General features: G+C 32.5%; 1 non-coding gene across 1 annotated transcript; it reads left to right on the top strand.

Moving 5' to 3' along the window:
- Positions 1 to 23,184: 23,184 nt before the first annotated feature.
- LOC121209207 (small nucleolar RNA R71) lies at positions 23,185 to 23,291 on the top strand. The gene has a single exon (XR_005904324.1). It is a non-coding gene; the product is annotated as a small nucleolar RNA R71 (small nucleolar RNA).
- Positions 23,292 to 23,652: the final 361 nt, after the last annotated feature.

Here is a 23,652-nt window from a genome sequence, read left to right on the forward strand (position 1 = left end):
TATGTGTCCACAAGTGCTGAAAAATTACGTTTATACCCTTTCTATAGTGAAAATGAAAAAACTACAATTTGATCCCTATACTTTCCAATCTTTTCACATTTAGTCCAAACAAGATTTTCATCATACTAATTCATACTCCAAGTTATTCCTTTTCCAAATTCTTCATATTCCATTTTAGTCTTCCAACTTTTAGTATTTGTGATTTGGTCATTTTTCCACATGTTCCCATTCATAATTTTTTACATTAAGTTTCATCTCCAATATCATATTAATTCTTTAAGATCTCTATTTATCTAACTCTTTTCCATAGTTTCCTCAAATTTCACTAAACACAATCTTGGAACAATAACAGATGTTGTACTAAAAATTTTGGGGCATTAGATCTTTAGCCATGCCCTAACCTAGACACTCTTAAAGATCACGCAAACCCTTAACATACTTGCAGGACTGTCATTTCTATTTTACCAAAGGTACTACCAATCTTCTTTCATCAAGTACTTTCTATCATATGACTTATGTTTTTTTCTTATAGTAATTTGTTTTCCTCTCATTTACATTATTCACTTACTATATTTGTTTCCTTTGAACCCAAAACCTATGCCTAAGCTATTAAACATAATCAATACAAAGAAGCTATGTAGCTAATATTATTGCTCTAGAATAAAATAACACTTGAATCGTTTACTGTTTACCATCTGGTAAGTCACCAATTGGTTGTAATTGTATTCAACGTTAAGCATAGGGTCAATGGGACAAGGACCAAAAAGGTATTTACACCAATCTACTATTTGAATTATTCGAGTTATTTGAATTGTAAAATTCAACTCGGTTTGAACTCAAAACTCGAACTACTTATTCAATTTGACTCGAATAACTCGATTCGATTAACACGACATTTGAATTTTTTAATTTTTTTCCAATCGAATCAAGTTTTGCTTACCTCTAATCTTATCTCCAAGGTCAATTCCACTATTCCAAATCAAGTTTGCAAATTGCAAAAAAAAAAAAAATTTAATATAGCCTCAAACAAGCTAGTAGAAAGTGGTTCTTTGAGCTTACATATGCTTTTATTTCACTTGGTTATTGTCAATCTTCAACTAATTATTCACTGCTTATGAAAAATCAGAGTGCTTCTTTCATTTCCTTGATCATTTATGTTGATAATGCAATCATGATAAGTAATGATTCCAATGAGATTACCAAAGTCATTAAATCACATTTAAAATCAAATATTTAGGGAATCTCAAATTTTGCCTTAGCTTTGAAGTTGCTCAAAATACATTTGGTATCCACATTCTCAACATAAGTATACCATTGATATACTTATTAATTCTAGGTAGGGGTGTGCAAATTTTAGGTAAAACTGATTTAACCAACCGAACTGAATTAATTTGGTTAATCGGTCTGTTAACTGAATTAATTTGGTCAGGGATCGGTTAATAAATTTTTTGGAAATTTGGTTAACAATTAATTCAGTTTGAAATCGATTAATTAACTGAATTAACCAAAATTAATAAATAATATTATAATATGTAAGTATTAGCCCACTACCTACCCAAACCTAGGCCCCAACCACCGACCCAGCCCGAACACTTCTAAGTCCTACCTAATATAAACCCAACCCAACCCAATCTAGAGGTGATCATGGGCCGGGCTAGGTTTAAGCCAAGTCCTAGTAAAAATTTAGGCTCGTTTGCTATGCACAGGCTTGGCCTAGCCCAAAAAATGGGCCTAAAAAATTGCCCAAGCTTAGTCCGGATAAAAATGCTAAAACCCGGGCTCGACTCGTCCCACCCATATTATTTTTTTATATTTTTTTATTTTTTACATATTTTTTAAATATATATAATACATAAAACAAACTAAAAACATTAAAATAAATATTTCTGAACAAATTGAAAATAAATTTTAAAAAATATGTATACTTAAATAACACTAAGATAGATGCAACTTAACAATAAAATGTCTCTAAAATAATAACAAAATTAACAATAAAGCAAGTGTTATAAAATATCCAAACAATAATAATAAAATAGTAGCAACATAATAGTGAAATGGTAGCAAAATAAGCAGAAAACAACAAGAAAATATCATTAGAATAACAAAAAAATAGCATTTTTTTGTCATTTAGTGAATTCGGGCCTGGCCGGGCTGAACTCAGGCAAAAAATGTCTTACCCGAGGCCTGGCCCATTTTTAAAACAGGCTTTATTTTTTGTCCAAGCCCATTTTTCAGACCAATATTTTTGCCCAAATCCTCCCACTTTTCGGGCAGACCTTCGGGTCGGGTCGGGCCGGGCCGAGCGGTTAAGCCTATGAGCAGGTCTAACATAATCCTAAAAGCAACAAATAATTTAGTATTTTAATAAATAAAAATAAAAATCCTAAAGCTAAAACTAAAAATCACGCACATAAATGAGAAATTCCTAACCCTCAAAATTCAAAATCCCTAATTTGAAATCTCTCAAAATCTCTACTGCCAGTTCCAATCACCTCTGTGAATCGTCCGGTGTCCACCAGGTCACCATCATCGTTCGACGTTCATCTGCCATCGGCCATCACAATAACACACCTTTGATTTGGACTTCACTCACCACCGTCGATGCTCATTTTGGATTTTTCGGGTGTGTTTTGTTAAAGATCTTTTCTTTAGGCCTTTGTTATTAGGACTTAGGGGGTGAAAAGTCCATGGTTGTTTAGTACCAACCACCTACTTCTTTAACTAATAAGTGGGTAATATATGTTTCAATACTAATGGTAAAGGGTGCATGCTAATGTAAGAAAAAAAAACCAATAATATTATGAGAGATGAAATTGTAGAGTTGAGATTCGATTTTTCCACCCCTTCATACTCGTAGCATTTCTTTGTGAAGGGGACCAAACCCTAAATAAGTAGTGAAGGGAATCAATCCCATATGGTACCTTTTCTTTGGAATGTATATTATATTATTTGACTTAGGCGTTAAAGATGAACAAATTTCTTTTCTTTGGGATATGCTTACTTTTAGCTATTGGGGGGTTACAATGGTAGCTTCTTTCTATAAAGAGAAGAGGAATAGAATAAGAAAAGATAATTTTAGATCCTTTATGTATTGTATACATAAAGTAATGTTTGATAGAAATTATAACCCAACCATATTATCCCATATCAATTTGAGAATTAATAATCAAGCATCTAAGTTAATATAATGATATAAGAATTTTGAGCACTTTGTTTAGTTGTGTCATTTGGCTTGCTACTAGTTTAAATTATTAAAATATCGAAAGTTAATTTTAAATGGAAAAGAATAAAAATGATAAAAAGTAAACATTGATTTTACTGAAGATGAATAAGTTTGTAAAAGGTAAAAGCAAATAAATTATGTGCATTTAATGTAGGTATTGTGGTAGGATTGTTTGTAGTTAGATGAGTTAGCCCTATATGTTTGTTTGGACCTTTTTTGTCTTTGTCATTAAATCAGCTAAAAATAAGAACAAAAATATTACTACTTAGCTTTTACTGCTGCTTCTTCCATATTATTCCTTAAAAATTTATTACCTATCTTCTTCTTCTTTTTTGTTAATTATTATGATATCAAAATGCCTTTAATTTGAGTGCAAGGGCTTCAAGTGTAAGTTTAAACAATGGTTGATACTGTTTTTCTCTCTAGATATCTAAACATGAGGTGATTGATTATTAAGTTTCATGACTCTAAAATTTGTAAAGTTGACAAAATTAATTGATTATCAATGGCCAAAATTCCAAATAGCAAAATGATAAATATTTAGGTTAAATTATTCAAATGTTGACCTAATTATGCTCATGATTTTGTTTTGGTCATTCAATTTTGCATTTATTTTAATATTATAAATGTATTTTAATCTATTATATATTTTTTCTTGCAAAATGTCCACCGAGCCAACATCTATTGAGGGTAGTGTTACACCTCCTACTTCGATAGATTCTGGAAATTCAGTAGGTGAAGCTTCAAGCCAAACAAAGTGGACTATTAGGAAAAGGAAAGCTACTCCTCAAAGGTCAGAAGTTTGGTCTCACTTCACTAAGATTATTAATAGTGAGGGTGCAAGTAACGCTAAATGTAATTATTGTGAAAAAGAATTTTGTTGTGATATGAAAAAAAATGGTACAGGGTCATTGAAATATCATATTAATTTATGTAAGAAAGATAACTAGTTTTTCCTAGAATGGGAGTTGAATGGGGGGAAGGGCATCTTTCAACTTAGAGATTTGATCAAGAAGCGTGTAGGAATGGATTACCACAAATGATTGTGATTGATGAATTACCTATCAAGTTTGTTGAAAGTGAAGGCTTTAGGAAATTTATGTTCGTGGCATGTCCTAGGTTTCATATTCTTTCACGAACTACTATGACTAGAGATGTTTATCAGTTGTATTTAGATGAAAAGGTTAAGATAAAAACATCTTTTGAGAAGTTCTTGTTCTAAAGTTTGCTCAACTACTGACACATGAACTTCTTTGCAAAGAGTTAATTATTTGTGTATCACTTCTCATTTTATTGATAACGATTTGAAATTGAATATAAAGATTTCAAACTTTTGTTCAATTTCCAGTCATAAGGGTAAGTTCATTGAGATGATGATTGAGAAATGCTTGTTGAATTGGGGGATTGATAAGTTGTTTATTGCTATTGTTGATAATACAAGTTTAAACGATGTTGCTATTGGTTTTTTGAGAAAGAAATTTAACCCTCGAGGGGGTTTAGTTCAAAATGGTAAATATCTTCACATGAGATGTATCACACGCATTGTGAATTTGATTGTTGTCGAAGGAAATGAATAAATTTGTTGAACGTGTTAGGAGGCAGTTAGATATGTGAGACAATTTCCAACTAGATTATAAAAGCTGAAGGAGTGTGTTGTGATGGAAAAGATAGAGTGCAAGAAGATGTTTTGTGATGTTTGTACTAGGTAGAACTCAACCTACTTAATGTTAGACACTATTCAAAACTTTGAGAGAGCTTTTGAGAGATTTGAGGAGCAAGATACAAACTTTAGGGCTGAACCTGAAAGGGGAAAGGGTTGACCCAGTGTGGATGATTGCACTAGTGTTAGAAACTTGAGGGATTTCTTAGAACACTTTTTATAAAGTTACTTTGCGTATATCTGGCACTTCATATGTCACGTCCAATAATTTTTTTGACGAGCTTTCTGAAATTGATATTCTTTTACGAGATGCTTAATCAAATATTGATGTTGATTTCAGTGTTATGGCCATGAAGATGAAAGAAAAGTATGAAAGTATTAGGGTGATATTGATAAGATGAATTTGCTTATGTTTGTTGCTTGTGTTTTAGATCCTAGACAAAAATTAAAGTATCTTGAATTTGCACTTAGTGAAATGTCTAGTTCTGAAAAAACTTGTGAAATGATGCAAAAATTAAAGGAAGCTTTGTATGAATTGTTTGATGAGCATAAGCCTCCACTTTATAGTATTTGTAGTCAATCAAGTGTGTCAACACATGTTTCTCTTGGTGAACCACAACAAAAAATAAAAAGGCGTATGCAAGCTTTGTATAAGAAGCGTGATTTGGAAAATGGTGGTGAGAATAAAACATCTGAATTGGATAAATATATAGTTGACGCTAATGAGGATTTTGTTGAAGATTTTAATATTTTATTGTGGTAGAAAGTGAATAGCCCTAGATTTCCCACTCTTTCAAAGATGGCCAAAGATGTGTTAGCTATATCGGTTTCTACGATTGCTTCAGAGTCTGCATTTAGCATCGAGGGAGTGTGTTTGATCGATTTAGGAGTTCTTAACTCCTAAAATTGTACAAACTCTTGTGTGTACTCAATATTGGATTCAAAAATCATCATCACAAGAAGACATAAAAAAGATTGAAAATAAATCCAAGAGCTTGAAAAGATTGAAAATGGTATATTTATTGTTTCGTTTTAATAGTTTCAATTTTTTTACCATATCACTCTTGCATTAATCTATTTAATTAATTTAATGTTTAGATTTTTCTTGGAATGCATCAGAACCTACCCTTTCATGAGCTTTCGTGAGTTGAAGGGTATGTTTACTATCTATCCTTGTTAACTTACAATATATTCATTTGTTTATGTTATTTGATTTTTTTAAATGCATATATTTCTATTATATGCTTATTTTTTGCACATAATTTTTGTAGGTATAATGCAAATGAAGATCTTTTGGAGAGAAGAAATGGATACAAATGGAGAATATTAAATACTTACATTTTAATTATGTGTTAATTTCAAGACTTATGTAGTGTTTTTAATTATGTAGTGATTAAATATTTTAATTCGGTTAATTTTTTTAATGTTTTATACTTGTTTTAACCAAAAATCAAAAAAATATATAAATTTCGGTTAATTCGATTAACAAACTGAATTAACAAAAAAAGTTCGATTCGAATAAAATTTTTTTGAACAAATTTCGTTTCAATTTAACGGTTAAGAGTTTAAAAGAATCAATTAATTTGATAAATACTAGTTTAGGTCGATTAATCGAAGTTGTTGGAATTTAAACCAACAAAGACCCTTAGGACTACTTTTATTGGTGATCCTCTTGATAATAATACAATTTTTCAAGCCTATTGACTGTTTCTTGAAATACATTTTCTTATCTTTCAGTTTTTTATTTTTCATTTTCGATATTTTATTTTTTGTTTTTTAATATATAAAAAATAAAAGTAGACACCGGTTTAATGCATTCTGACTTCCGGAATTTCCCACGTGCGACTACCACTTTAGGGTTCCAAAACCCTAACTTGAAATTTCATAAAAGATGGGCCTGGGGCCTCAGACCAATGTGGACTCAAATATTGGATTTTGATTCAAACTTTGGACTTTAACCCCAAACGAAAATTACTACTTAAAACCCACACTAATTTTTGGGCTTAAAATTTAGACTCAAATATGAACTTGATCAGACTTGATTTTTAACATGGCTTTACATATTAGCCCACAATAATAATTAAATTTTGTTTTAAAACAAAATCAAATTTTATTTATAAAATTTAAATATTTTATTTTATTTTAAAAATAAATTTCTAATTATTTTTTTTCTTTTCCTTTTCATGCCAAAGACCCATACCTGGATGTTTAAATATTCGCCACTCCCATACCAAAATTTTGAAAAACAAAGTAAAATTAATTTAAAATTAAGAAAAACAAAGTAAAATTAATTTAAAATTAATAATTGAATATTCAATTCAATTGAGAAAAAAAACCAAATAAATTCTAATTTAAAAAGAATATTTGAAAAACAAAATTCAATCCCTTAAAAACAACTAACTTTTTAATGTTAATTCTAAAACTAAAACTAAATCAAAATTTAATTTAATTTTAAAACTACATTACACTCTCGATTTTATTCAAAAGTTCCAAATAAATCCACTTCTATAAATTTAAATTCCAATTAACTCAAAATAAAATAAAAAATAGAATGCCCAAGATTCTTTCTCTAGCTTGTGGGCTGTTCTATTTCAATTTATTACAAATTTAATGATGTGTCATATTTTTATTCATTAATAATATATAAATTCATATATTATCAATACATTAAACATAAATATTAATATATTAAATATAGAAAAAAATATTTGATACATTGTTAGAGGAATAAACTCTACAAATAAGGTTAAGGAGCAGATAAAAGCCTCATAAAATTATAATAAAATATTAAAAATAAACATTAAAAAGAATAGAACAAACATTTTAAAATTGATTGCTTGTGGATTGTGAAAGATGAATCTTAATAAAACATTTTAAAATTACTAAAAGTAAATGCAGCACTCAATTTCATCTTTTTTAATTTCAAATTTGAATGTTTATGTTTAGAGATAACTAAGCAATGATACTCAAGGTGTTTTAGAAACAAAGAAAGAAAAAAATTATTGAAAGGTAAAGTAAGAAAAGAAAGAGAAAACTTGTGTACTCATGTTTATTTTATTATTTTTTAAATTTATATACTTTTTACACAGTAATAATTTATTTTATTTATATATTACCCTGTTTGTATATATATATATATATATTATATTTGTCTTATTTTATATTGTGCTTAATTATTATTTTTATATTGTCAATTTATCATCTATACTATTTATTAAATGTTTTATTGAGTTGGTGTACTTTTCAATCGAATCACCAATTTGGATAGAGAAATTATGAAAACAATATTCCTTAATTAAAATAAGTTATATTATTTTAGGGTAATTTAATTTTTTTATTTTAAAAATCAATAAAAATTTGCATATGATGGGATTTGAATTCAAATAAATTGCATTAGTAAAACTTTTAATTTGTCACTCAACTAAAGCAATATTTTGAAATTTTTATACATTTCAATTTTATTATGCACACTTTATTACATCCATCAATTATATATATATATTAATGTATTTAATTGAGTTGGTGTCACAAGTTAACTCGACACCAACTCAAGATTAATGGCAACATAATGATAAACAAATTTATTCTTTTTTTTTAACATTGTTCATATGAAATATGCTATTATTATTACTTATTTCAAACAATATATTTCATTATTTATTATATGTTGTTTTAAAACACACATTTATACCCTAAATTTTTTATTTTTACACACATACCCTTGTGATAGGATTTTTAGTGTATTTTATTTTTTTGCCAGGGTGATTCCAATTAAAGAAATTTTTTTATATCATATCCAAATTTATTACATATTATAAAATAATTCATAATAGTAATTTAAAGTTAATAATTCATAATTAATAAAACCGTTGTGTTGGTTTTTATGTGTTTAAATTGTTAATAATTCATAATCGTGTGATAGCTTGTTTTTGTTATGAATATCTTATTAAATGGATGTCTATAATAATCAAGATAAAGTTTTAATATACTTTAAATTCTAATAGTTATTAAAATTAGATCTCTACTTCTTTTATACTTCTTATGCCTATAAATAGACACTCTGATGAAGTATTGTAATCATCCCTTTTGATCAATAAAGTACATTCTCTATTGCTTTCATATTTTCTTTGTTCTTTATTCTCTCCATCTCTCTTTATTTTATAACACGATATCAGCACGATCTTGCTCAAAGTGATAGTTCAATTTTATCGATGATCAAATTTATCCTTCATGATTTTCAATATCTTTGACGGCAAGATGCAAAATTTTTACAAGAAGTTTCTTTTATTTAATGTTTCATATTTGATTATTATTTTTCATTCTTCTTTCATTATACGTTATCATTGTTTTGATTAATTTATTTTACTTTTTGTTCTTAAGGATGGTGAAAGATTTGATACCATTATCTATATGAAATCGAGAAGTAAGATTCACTCTCAAAGTTTGCTTTTTGATATTTGCTTGGGGATGATCTCTTTTTCTTCATTATGAAGGATGTTTATAATCACTACTTCACATCCATGGTAACATAAGTCAATCTAATCAACTTCTTTTGAAATTTGATTTGATTTCTATTAAAAAGTTCAATTTTTATAATTCACTATTAGTATCTCTATGAATTTATAAAACCCTTCACGCATTTAGTTATTGAGATTTTTATGTGGGGATAAATATTTTTTTTATTTTTAATAGAATTGATTGGTTTAATTTTGATTTTGATTAAGATATATGATTATTGCGGGATGGGAGTAAAAATACTTACTTGTCATGAACCTTGGGATATTCACCCTGTCTGTAATAATTTCATATCATTGTAAAATTTGAGATAAAATCATGTCATAAGAGGTGAAGGTTAGAAAATGTTTATGTTTAAACTTTTGTAGCTGTAAAGTTATTTTAATTTAACATTATAATATTTTGGATTTTGTTATGGTATGATATAAAAAATATATATTATCTAACCACAATGATTTACTAGTGATATGAATTTATGATTTATTACGTTTAATATATGTTTTATTTCATTTTATTTTTATATGAATAAATAAAATTATATTTAAAATAAATTAAGCATTCATTAAGGTTACACAATAAAATGATTATATGCTCCTGAAGAGCTAATATTGCATCAAACTGTAAAAAGCTCTTTAAGAGCTTATATTTTAACTCATTGTGATGCAAAATTTTATAAAATATAATATTATTTTACAAATCAATAAGATATATGTTGAATAAAACATTCATATGTTCTACATTAAAACCACATATATAAATAACATGAGATACTCATGTTTCTGTATTATATATATTCCCCAAAGGAATACATTACACTATATGATTGAAATATCTAATGTGCTCCTGCAGTAGCAATATTGTGAAAATGAATTTAACAATATTTTCGAACGATCTCATACCTTTTAGTGGCTAAGAAAAATAATAAGTTACTAATGAAAAACTATGAAATTGTAACACCCCAAAACCCGGCCTAGAAATTTCGGCCGAATCTTGGAGGTCACATTGACCACCGAAGTGATCTAAAAACAATTTTACAAAAAGAATTGTTATGATCTCTTTCCGAACACAGTTTGCTAAATTCGAACTTAACCGTTTAACAATTTAGGATTCCAAGATAGTAATTTAAGTTACGTTAAAAACATTCAGAAATAAAATCCACAGTTTCCAAAGTTCAGTCCAAATAACATTTTAAGAAAGCTTTGATACCACTTGTTAGGATCGACCCAATTAAGCAACAAGAAAAAATAGCGGAATAAATTGAGAAATTGAACACACAAATTTAACGTGGAAAAATCCCTCCAAAGAGGATAAAAAACCACGAGAAAATATAATTTTACTATAATGGCAAAAGAACCAAGAGTACAAAAGATGGAGATAAAAACTAAACCCCAAAAACCCAAAAGCAAAGAACCCTCAAAACGTAAACACAAAATTCTCTAAATGTGTTATGAGTTCTAATATCTAATGGGTGTATTTTCTAAGGTTGTAAAAGGGTCTATTTATAGGCTAAATTTATAGGTCAAATAATAATAAAATAATCTAAACTAATCAGTGTTTGATTGAAACAAGTAAACAGAGTCTAACTGAAAGATTATTTCTCAAATTTGACTTGAAATAGGAGTCATACTCAACAGATTTGAAGAATGCATCTTCCTCCTTTAAGTTATGTTCATATGCAACATCCCATATGATAAATGAATTTTATTTAAAATTAAGTGCTATATTCAATTACCAAAAAGTCTTCCTTTATGTGGTGTTAGTGAATAGATGATTATTAAGATTGATATTACTCGATTCAAATTAATAGTACTCTCTCCCGATTGAAATTTTGAATAAACTCTCTTAGAAGTCAGAACACAAATCAATTTCCTTTTTTGATAAAGAGAACAATGGAGAGAAACAAATTGGTTTCCTGATTGGAATAAACGATACTTTACCTAAATTAGGTTTCTGTTTGAAGTAAACACGTCATTTTTTTATGCAAGGACAAAAAATGTCAAGTTTAAGGCTGAAAACAATGAGTTTAAGGAGTTTTTAAGCATTTAAGACTGTTTTAAATTGTATGATTATCACGACTGAAAAATCACGTAGTTAAATAAACACGTCATGGTTTTAAGGATACATTCCTTATATATGAAGGTGAAGAAAGCTAAGTGTAAAAGGTTATACTGATGCTAACTTCCAAACCAACAAGGATGATTCACAATCACAACCAGGTTTTGTGTTTTGCCTTAATAGGATGAGCTGGAAAAGTTCGAAGTAAGACACAACAGCTGATTCTACAACTAAGGCCGAGTATATTGCAACAAGTAAGGCTGCAAAAGAGTTTGTTTGGATCAAGAAGTTCATATTTGAACTACGGGTTGTGTCTATCATATTAGATGCTATAGAACTTTGTTGTGACAAAACGGAGCCATTGAACAAGTAAAACAACCCAAATCTCACTAGCGGTCCAAACATATACTTAGACCTTTCCATCTTATTTGAGAAATCATTGATCGAGGAGATGTAGAAATATGCAAAGTACCAACATATGACAACATTGTTGATCCACTAACGAAGCCTCTGACATAGCAGAAGCATGAACGTCACACTAAGTCACTTTGTAACTGATCGCGTGATTTCGTGATAGGTTTTAAATATTTATAATTAATCGTTCTTGAAACTAACTATTATAATGATGTAGGCAAGTGTACCTATCGAACAGTAGTATAGTTTTAGCAAGACTAGATTGTCGAACCCAAAGGAACTAAAAGTACTAGTAATGACTATCTTTTTATTATCTAGCCTAAGAATAAAGAGGTTTTTGTTTTAACTAACTAATTATCTAAACTAAGAATTCACAGAGAATGGAATTGAGGAATTGCTTTTGGGAAAATCGATTGAATTAAGACAATACCTAAAGAAAAATCCACCTAAACTGTACTTGTTATTCTGGTTCCGAATCAGACGATTTTTTCATTTAACTTGTTCCATGGAGATCACTAAGTTTTGTTATTATCCTTATTCAAGACTAATAACGTCTAATACCTAGATTGAATAATTGAGACCTTTCTTTAATTAACACCCTAGGGTTGCATTAACTCGATTTATGGATCCCCTTATTAGGTTTCACCTTAATCCAGTAAAATCTTGTCACCCTATGTCTAGGCGCGCAAACAACTCCGCTTAATTATGACAAATGTACTCTTAGACAGGGTCTATTCCTCCTCTGAATAATAGCTTATCTTGAATCAGTATCCTGGGATATCAAAACAAGAATTAAGAACACATAATTAAGAACAAGTTAAATATTTATCATACAATTCAGAAAATAATAACAAGATTCATCTTAGGTTTCATTCCCCTTAGGTATTTAGGGGTTTTAGTTCATAAATAAATAAGAAAACATCTCAGAATAATAAATAATAAAAAACATAAAGAAAACTCAAAACTCCTAAAGGGGAAATTGAGGAGAGATCTTCAGTCTTGATGGTGAATCCGTCTTCTAAGATGGATCAATCGACTTCCTTAGAGTAATTCCTTACTCCCTATTCTGTGTGTCCCTTTTCTTCCTCCACTAGGGTGTATTTATAGGCTTTGGAATGCCTAAGAGCCCTCAAAATTAGCCTTTTTCGAATTGGACTCAACTTGGGCTCGGCAGGGACACGCCTGTGTGACACGCTCGTGTGTGATTACTTCAGGCCGTGCTCGAGCCTGCCAAATTGACACAGCCGTGTGGTCTGCCCGTGTGAGGAGGTCTAGGCCGTGTTGATTTCATACTTTGGCCCATTTTCTTTGTTTTTAGCCTGTTTCTCGTTCTTTTCGCTCTCCTACACTCTCCTAAGTAAAAAACATGAAATTAAAGCATTAGGAGCATCGAATTCACCAATTCTAAGGGAAAATCATCCATAAAATGCTTAAGCATGGGGTAAAAATATGTTTATATTACGGTTTATGAAATACCCCCACACTTAAGCATTTGCTTGTCCTCAAGCAAAATCCTCAACTCATAATCAAACTAAATCTTTCTCAACTTATAATCTCTATCGAAAATATCTCAAAATAATCCATAGGTAATCATACATTGAGAATTCAAATAAAAAATCATAAAAGTTTCAAACATTCCAAATTGAGTATTTAATCATGCAAACAAGGTGTCTCCCCTCATCTAAGTAATTACCTTTGATTCAGAATGTCACAGAGTTCCACATCCTCACTAAAGATTCACTCAAATCATTCTAGGTGTTTAAGGATAATAATTGAAGCACTCAATAGTCAATAATGAAAAGTCATTACCATAGGCTTGCATGAAAATAAAATCTCCACCAGTATAATTTAAGATGATACATCAATCAAAAGGTCTTTAGAGGGTTGTAATGAGGCTTGGTTAGGGGGTGTGGTCACAAGCTGAAAGAAAGGTTTAGAATCGAGATTGAATTGAAAAATCACTTAACTAGAAAAAGATTTAATATCACTTGCGTACAACAGAGCTTCTTCTCAGAATATGAAATTTAAATACTGAAGCTTACAAAAAGAAGATCACTACTAATATGTATACATTTTTTTAGAACAAGTTAAATAACATAGACTAACTATTAAGAACAAGACATAGCTAAGCAATTTATTCAACTCAAATCTCGACAAAAATAGAGATTAATTTAGGGGATTTCAATAATAATGGGTTAAGGGTTAATATTAAGGGTAATACAAGAAATGGTTTGTTAGGCTCAAGGGGGTTTACTAGGGGTTAATCGTGGAGGTAGGTTTTTCATGGCATGAGTGGGTTAATCCTAAGTGCCTCTATCATTTTGACATATCAACTCAAATAGTGTGGTCTTGACATGCATAATCAGGCAAGTTCTAGAATTACAGTTCAATACTGACACACTCAAAGCAATAATAAAAGTGAGCATGAAAGAATTAATAGATGCTCAAAAGGCTCAAAAATCTCACAAAAATTATGGCTTTTTGATGTTTAAACTCGTGAATTCCAATTCAAGATAATACCTAGACTTGGGGAAACAATCTATGATTTTAAAATCTTAAAAATCAACTTATCATGCTTAATTCTCTAATGTTTTAAAGTTTAAGTAATCAATGCATAAATGCCTATGTTTTAATTAAAGATATATCAATCAAAATCATAAATCAACCAAAATTTATCCTAAATATGATATGAGAGCTTTTCAAGAGAACAAGGCAGTCATTTAGGGATTTTTCTGATAATGAAATGAATACCTCCCACACTTAAGATGTACATTGCCCTCAATGAACAAAGATAGACATAGGAATATAAAAATAAGATAGGGAGAGAAATGAAACTTCCTGAGTTAAAAATGGATGGAATTCCTGGATTAGCGAGAGCGAGTTGTTGGAAATAAATCTGGAGGACAAACATGATTCTGAAGGACAAAAGGAGAATTGGGGGAATAATTTGATAGTAATCGTAAAGATAAGCCGTGTTTAAAAACAAAAGAATATTCAAAAATTAATAAAATAAAAATAAAATAAAATAAGATAGATAATCTAATTTTTCAAGTGGCACGGCTGGTTCACACGCCCGTGTGGATCGTGTCCCGCCTGTGTTTGTCGCGAAGTGAGATGTTGCCACACGGCCTTCGGGCACGCCCGTGTGTATAGGCCATGTGTCTTCATGATCATGTTACACGATCATGTGTGATATGGTTCGCTTCCCCCATGGTCGTGTAGGTCTTCGCACGCCTGTGTCATTTTGAGAGTGTTGTCCTCGGGTGCTAGACACGGGCGTGTCTCACACCCGTGTTCGTTTGGCAGATTTGACCATGGCCATGTTGCACCCCCGTGGCCACTTATCGCATCCCGTGTTGGAAAAGATAACTTTTACCCTATTTTTGCATGGCCGTATCGCACGGCCGTGTTTCCATCTGTGTTGGTCACACAGCCTTAAGCACAGTCGTATGATAGGCCATGTGGAGTTGGGAACCTATGCTTCAAAGATTCTGTTAGTGACCTAGATGTTTAAAAATTGAAATTTAAATAACTTAAAACATTTAGTACTAGAGTTGCCTCCCGAGAAGCACTTGTTTATAGTCTAAGCTCGACTGTTACCTTATTGGTTTATTCAGGGCAGTTTTTGGAGTCGTAGCTCCTCTCCATCATCTTTAAAATTCTCACCGTTATAAAATTTGAGACAATGTAACACCCCAATTTTCGGGAATTCTGTGAATGTTGGCAAAATTTCATGCTTTGATTTTGTCATTTGTGAGTGAAATTATGAAATAGGACCTATGTGAAAATGTTTGAAAATGCTATAGGCTAAATTGAAGTGGCCAAATAAATAGGAGTGCAAAATAGGAGGATTTGCATGACAAACCTCCCATTTTACATGAAGTGGCCAGCCATCATGTTGTTGTAGACAAAATGTGCACTTGATATCCATAATTTATGGTACAAATTGATACGAATTGATAATGGGTTAGGTAGATGTTCCATGATAATGGGTTAGGTAGATGTTCCATGATAATGGGTTAGGTAAATGCTCCATGATTGGAATTTCATGTCTTTTGTATTAAAGAATTAAATGGATGAAATATGATATTTTATTAAAAGAAAAGGGGTGAAAAGAACAAAGTTTTGTCCATCTTTGTTCATCATAGCCTAAAGTAAGAGAAGAGAAAGGAGAGGAGAAAGCTCTTGAATGTTCGGTCACTTGGGGAAGAAAATGGAAGGTAAGTTCATGGTAGTTTGCTTCTATCTTGATGTTCATGAGTTCTTCTTGATTCTACCTTAACTCTTGAAGCATATTTTGGTTTTTGGTTGTGTTGTGAGCATTTGGTCATGAATTAAAATGAAGGAAATGGTTGTTGTTTCATGTTCTTTTGATGAAAAATGGAAGATAGGTGAAGTTGAGCCAAACAAATGAGCATGCATGTGCCTTAGATGCTAAGGGGAAAAATCGGCTAACATGTTGTGCTTTAAAATGATGAAATAGAGACTATACTTAAGTAAACGCATAGATATGTGATGATTGATTGGTGATATACATGTTTAAATAACATGCATGAAGTTATGTGTGAAAGAGTGAATTTGGTAATAAATCTGCTTGGGACAGCAGCAATAACATGACTTTGGAAAATCACCATAAATTGTGGGAGATGAATTAGAAGCTGAATAAATTATGTAATTAAAGCTTGTTGAGTCTAGTTTCAAATGAAATAAACAAGAACATATTTTGAATTCTGTACAATGAGAAATTTGATTCGTAATGAAGAGTGGTCAGATTAGTCAAACAGTGAAACATGGGAAACTTTAAGAAAAATCTGGTATTGATTGGTCATACCAAAAATTCTGAAAATTTTATGGATAGAAGATATTTGAGTCTATTTTCATGGAAAATTAACGTCACTTGATTTGGAGTTTCGTAGCTCCAGTTATAAATAATTTAGTGACCGTTGTTCAGGAAGACAGCTTGCAGTGAAATTATGATTATGTGGTAAACATTGACAAAAATTTGTTAATGAGTTGCTTATTGTTTTCTTATAAGCTTACTAAGATCTGTAGGTGTGGTTGGCCGAATATTGCAAGGGGTTAATACGTAGTTCGTATTTGAATAGTTAGATTAATGTGTTAGTAATCCAATTGTAGGCAGTTCGTGTGTAGATCTCGTCAGCATATCGTCGCAAACAGGTGTGTAACTAACACCTTCTTTCTTAGTCTAGATCGGCAAAAGTCGAAAAGCTGAAATGCCGAAAACCGGTATTTTGTAGATTTGCGAGTGTGCGAATGCTCGTGAGGTAAATCGATTAATGTTTTTGGTAAGCTGCAATGTTTGGACTGCAAAGTACATGATTTCTATGCCCTCGATATTTTTGGGCTTAATGGGCCAAAATTGGAATGATGGGCCAATGGGCCCAATTCGGTAAGAACCCTCGGTAGTGATTTTGTTAGTACGTGAAAGGTAGGAAGATGCATGAAAAACCCTAAAATAGATAAATTATTGAAATACCTTTAAAAGTGGAAAATTTACAGTTCTACCCCTAGTAGATAAATTACCGAAATACCCCTAGGGTTAAATTGACCTAAATGCATGTTTGACTGTTGTTATTTACTGCATGCTATGTTGTTATTATCTGATGCATGGGATTGGGATATTGACGGAGGAAGTACTGAAAGTGGCTTGTCCACGTACTGGAGGCTTTGCCTCAATTTACTGTTAACTGAGCAGCAAGGCTGCAACTGTGGAGTGTTGGGCTGGGTGGGTTGAGCTATTCCCCACATGGAGTGTAGGGCTAGTACGGGTGGAGTGTAGTGGTTGGTGGGTTGAGTAGTCTCCCCAAATGGGCTTGCATATGTTATTGATGTTGCATGTATTTTGAAATGGGCCTATGGGCCATACTGTTATCTGAATAAGGGGCTAAGGCCCAGTTTATTGTAATCTGAAAAGGGCTCTGGTCCAGTACCACTGTTACCTGAATGGGCTTAGGCCCAATAGGCTTGAGCTGACTTGGGCTTTGAATGGGTTTTCCTTACACACTGAGTTTCCCCAAACTCACCCCTTTTATTTTCATCCACGCAGGAAATCCCCAACCATAGTGGGCTTGGAGCTGTGAGGGAATTCGGAGTGGCCACCCGTTCTGAAAGTTTGATTTTCTTCTGGTGAACTGGACATCCTTTTATTTACGTTTGAAGTTTTGGGTTTTTAAATGTAATAAGGCCGCTTAATTATTTTTGATGGTTTTAATATGTATTACTAAGATAGGTATTACTTATTTTAACTGTTGAAATTGGATAGCTTTAGGGCGTGTTTTCAAAAACAACAATTGATTTCAAAATAACACGACAACAAATAAAGCTTCCGCAATGAAAGTATTTTCCAAAATTAATCACTTTTCCTAAAAATGACTTAATCGAATCGGTTTCCTAGAAATATCCATGACGTTAAGGTGTGGCAATGGCGGTATGCATGTCTAGGATTGGATCCGAAGGGAACTTGGTACTTAAGCAGTCCGATGGACTCACCACCTCTTTTCCGGTTTCCTACCTGGTGCACAGCTTCCATTCACTTTAACCCTTAATGAATTAATCTTTTGAACATCAAGTACGATTTTTTGGACTTAGAATGATTTTTTTTTTACGTTTTTGATGTGGCATGCCGGATCCGGCCATAACTTCTAGGCCGGGTTTGGGGTGCTACAGACGATGTCCATTTACTTTGAAAGTACCATCTGATGGGTGACTTACCTCTATTGTGCCATATGGCAGAACAGATTGAATTACGAAAGGTCCTGACCATCGTGATTTAAGTTTCCCAGGAAACAATTTGAGTCTTGAGTTGTATAGGAGGACAAGATCTCCAACTTCAAACTATTTTGTTGCTTTAAACGAGTGTCATGGCGCCGCTTTGTTGCTTCCTTGTATAGGCGTGAGTTTTCGTATGCATTGGCTCGCCACTCATCAAGTTCGTTTAGCTGTATCAACCTATTTTTTCCTGCAAGTTCGGGATCAAGGTTTAGAAATTTAATAGCCCAAAAAGCTTTATGCTCTAGTTCGAATGGTAAATGACAACTTTTTCCATAAACAAGTCTGTATGGTGATGTCCCTATGGGGGTCTTAAAAGCAATTCTGTAAGCCCATAAGGCATCATCTTCTTTCATTACCCAATATTTTCTGTTTGATTCTACTGTTTTTCAAGGATCTATTTGATTTCTCGGTTTGTCACTTCAACTTGTCCATTAGTTTGAGGATGGTATGGGATGGTTGTTCTATGATGAACTCCGTATTTCTTAAGAGTTTTTTCATATTGGGTATTACAAAAAGAGTGCCCCTGTCACTGATAATTGTTCTAGGTGTTCCAAATCTCGAAAAGAGTTTGTTAAGGAAATGTACTACCACTCTAGCATCATTAGTAGGTAGAGCTTGGGCTTTCACCTATTTGGACATATAATCAACAGCTACTAAGATGTATTTATTCCCAAATGAACTGGGGAATGAGCCCATGAAATTGATACCGCAAACATCAAATATTTTACATGAAAGCACATAGTTTTGAGGCATTTCATCACGTTTAGATATGTTACCTGTCCGTTGGCATTTTTCACATGAAGTAACGTACCTGTTAGCGTCTTTGAATAATGAGGGCCAGTAAAAACCTGATTCAAGTATTTTATGTGCGATCTTAGTTCCACTATAGTGTCCTCCAGTTGGCCCTGAGTGGCAATGTTCCAGTATTTTTGATGTTTCTGATCTTGTAACGCATCTTCTAATGACTTGATCTGTACATCTGCGAAAAAGAAAGAGGTCATCCCAAAAGTAGCTTTTCACATCATTTAAGAATTGCTTCTTTTGCTGATGTGTTAACCCTTTTGGGATAATGTTAGTGGCTAAAAAATTCGTGATGTCTGCAAACTAAGGTACCTCAGAGTCAGATATAGTGAAAAATTGTTCTTCAGGAAACAAATCATTTATTTCAACTTCATCTAGTTCTTTGGTATTGGAGTTCTCAAGCCTAGACAGATGATCAGGCGCGAGATTTTTAGCTCCTTTCTTATCCTGAATTTCCAAGTCAAATTCCTACAATAGGAGAATCCATCGAATGAGTCGAGATTTTGCATCAGTTTTAGTTAAAAGGTAGCGAAGGGCGGAATGGTCAGTGTAAACAACAACTTTAGACAATATGAGATATGATCGAAATTTATCAAATGTAAAAACCACAACTAGCAATTCTTTTTCCGTAGTAGTATAATTCTCTTGTGCGGTTGTCAAAGTTTTTCTAGCATAATAGATAGGTTGAAAATGCTTGTCTCTTCGTTGTCCCAATACTGCACCTACTGCAAAATCACTCGCATCACACATTAATTCAAATGGTAAGTTCCAATCAGGTGCAATTATGATTGGAGCATTAATTAACTTATCCTTTAAAGTATTAAATACTTCTAAACACTCCTGATTGAAATTAAAAGGTATATCTTTTTCTAGCAATTTAGTCAAAGGCTTAGCTATTTTAGAAAAGTCCTTAATAAATCTTCTATAAAAACCAACAGGTCCAAAAAACCTTCTAATAGCCTTAATTGAACTAGGAGGGGGTAATTTTTCAATTGTTTCTATTTTAGATTTGTCCACTTCAATCCTTTTACTAGAAATTTTATGCACTAATACAATACCTTCTTGAACCATGAAGTGACATTTCTCCCAGTTAAGGACAAGGTTCGTTTTCTTACATATTATTAAAACTCGTTTTAAATTTTTAAGGCAGAGATGGAAAGAGTTACCAAATACCGAGAAATTATCCATAAATACTTCCATGATATCTTCCATGAGTTCGTCAAAGATGGCCATCATATAGCACTGATAAGTAGCAGGAGCATTACATAATTCAAAAGGCATTCTACGATAAGCAAACGTACCATATGGGCATATGAATATCATTTTTTCTTGATCTTCAGGAGCTATTGGGATTTGAAAGTAACCAGAGAGTCTGTCTAGAAAGCAGTAGTACATGTGCCCGGATAATCTTTCCAACATTTGGTCAATGAATGGCAAGAAGAAGTGATCTTTTCTTGTGGCATCATTTAGTTTCCTGTTGTCAATACAAACTCTCCATTCTATGACTGTCCTTATTGGGATTGATTCATTCTTCTCGTCGGTCACAACCGTCATGCGTCCTTTCTTAGGGACAACCTGTACTGGCTGTAGTCAATACAAACTCTCCATCCTATGACTGTCCTTATTGGGATTAATTCATTCTTCTCGTCGGTCACAACCGTCATGCCTCCTTTCTTAGGGACAACCTGTACTGGACTTACCCAAGAGCTTTCAGAAATAGGATAAATAATTCCAGCATCTAGAAGTTTAATTACCTCGGGTTTAACAACTTCCTTCATGTTGGGGTTTGTATTCATCTTCCATCAAAATTTTATGGGTGCAAAAAGAAGGGCTGATTCCTTTAATGTCAGAAATTTTCCAAGCTATGGCCTTTTTATGTTCCTTTAATACTTGGATTAATTCCTCTTTCTCCTTGGGTTGCAAGTTAGAAGCAATAATAACTGGTAATGTAGAATTATTTCCAAGGAATGCGTATTCCAAATGGTTTGGTAATTGTTTAAGTTCCAGTTTGGGAGGCTCCTCAATAGAGGGTTTTTTCTTAAGTTCATCGTTTACCTTAATGCCCTCATATTCTACTTGTCTTGAAGAATGTTCATTAGGTTCATCATCTATCTCCCTCTTCTTGAGCTAGATACAGTTCCGTCGTCTCCTTCTGTACAATTTCCTGCAAAGAGTCTTGAGTAGTTTCATCAATAGAGTCAATAAAATAACATGAATCATCTTGTTCCCTAGAGAACATCATAGCATCGTAAATTTTAAAGATAATCTCCTCATCACCTACTCTAAGTACCAATTTACCATCACCCATATCGATTACAGCCTTGGTAGTGGCTAAAAATGGGCGCCCTAAAATTAATGACACTTTCACATCTTCATCCATGTCAATCACAACAAACTCAACAGGAAATATGAATTTATCTACCTTCACAAGTACGTCTTCTATAGTACCCCTAGGATATTTAACAGATATGTCGGCTAATTGAATACTCATCCTAGTATGTTTAGGTTCCCCAAGACCAATTTTTTTTAACATTTTATATGGCATCAAATTAATGCTAGCGCCTAAATCAGCTAGTGCTTTCTCAACATTCAGACTACCAATTAAGCAAGGGATAGTAAAACTTCCTGGATCTTTTAGTTTGGTTTTGGAGTATGGCTGAGCACTCATCGTTGAGTTCTACTGTAGATAAGTCATCGAACTTCCTTTTATTTGTTAGAAGTTCCTTCAAAAATTTTGCGTATGTAGGCATCTGCGATATGGCTTCAACAAAAGGTAAGTTGATATGTAATTGCTTAAAAAGTTCAAGAAACTTACCGAATTATGCATCAATGCGGTCTTTTTTCAATTTTGCTGAGTATGGAACTGATGGTTTATATTCCTTCGATACTGGTTTGTCACTATTTTCGGGTTTTTCTTCCCCCCTTCGCTTACCACAACTTCTTGTGTTAGCTTCTTTTCAAATTCCATTAACACTTTCCCACTCCTTAGTGTAACTGCTTCTACATGCTCTTTTGATTTGGTGTTACTAAGTAAACTTCCTAGTGGTCTTTCCGAAGTCAGTTTGGACAACTGGCCTATCTGAGTTTCGAGCTCTTGGATCGACGCTTGTTGATTTTTAAGTGTTGTCTCGGTGTTCTAAAACCGAGTTTCTGACACCGATATAAACTTTGAGAGTATCTCTTTAAGATTTGGCTTCTTTTCCTATTGATAGGGTGGTTGTTGAAAACCCGGAGGATGTTGTGGTCTTTGATTTCCTTGACCGTCCCATGAGAAATTGGGGTGGTTCCTCCAACCTGCATTGTAAGTGTTACTATATAGGTTATTTTGGGATCGAGAGTTATTGTTACCCATATATTGGACTTGTTCCTCCTCGATGCTAGGGTTAAAGGGTTGATACTCTGTGCATGCTCCTCCTTCATTCGTCTCGCACCTCATTACTGGATATACCTGAGTAGAACCAAGTAAACCATCAATCTTTTTATTTAGAAGTTCTACCTGGTTTGACAGCATAGTAACCAAATCGGCATTATAAACGCCTGCTGTTTTAGTTGGCTTAGTCCTCATGACTTGCCACTGATAGTTATTCAGTAACATTCCTCTATAAACTGATAGGCATATTCAGGTGTTTTATTATTGATGGTTCCGCCAGCAGCTGTGTCAACCATTTTTCGAGTCGAAGGATTCAGGCCATTATGGAACGTTTGAACCTGTAACCAAAGCGGTAACCCATGGTGAGGGCACCTTCTCAGTAAGTCTTTGTATCTCTCCCATGCATCGTAAAGAGTTTCTAAGTCCATCTGCACAAATGAAGAGATATCATTACGTAATTTAGCCGTTTTAGCCGAAGAAAAATATTTTAATAGAAATTTTTCGGGCATTTGTTCCCAAGCAGTGATTGACCTTCGTGGTAATTAGTTCAACCACTGTTTAGCTTTGTTTTTCAATGAAAAAGGGAATAACCAAAGACGAATGGCATCATCAGAAACACCATTAATTTTTAATGTATCGCATAGTTCTAAGAAGTTTCCTAAATGAGCGTTGGGATTCTCATCCTGCAAACCATCAAACTGAACAAATTGTTGTATCATTTGAATAGTGTTAGGTTTTAGTTCAAAAGTATTTGCAGCTACAGCAGGTCTAACTATGCTCGATTCAGTTCCTGTTAAAGAAGGTTTAGCCTAATCATACATA

The sequence above is a fragment of the Gossypium hirsutum genome, chromosome A10, assembly GCF_007990345.1.
Source record: "Gossypium hirsutum isolate 1008001.06 chromosome A10, Gossypium_hirsutum_v2.1, whole genome shotgun sequence".
Lineage (NCBI taxonomy): Eukaryota > Viridiplantae > Streptophyta > Magnoliopsida > Malvales > Malvaceae > Gossypium > Gossypium hirsutum.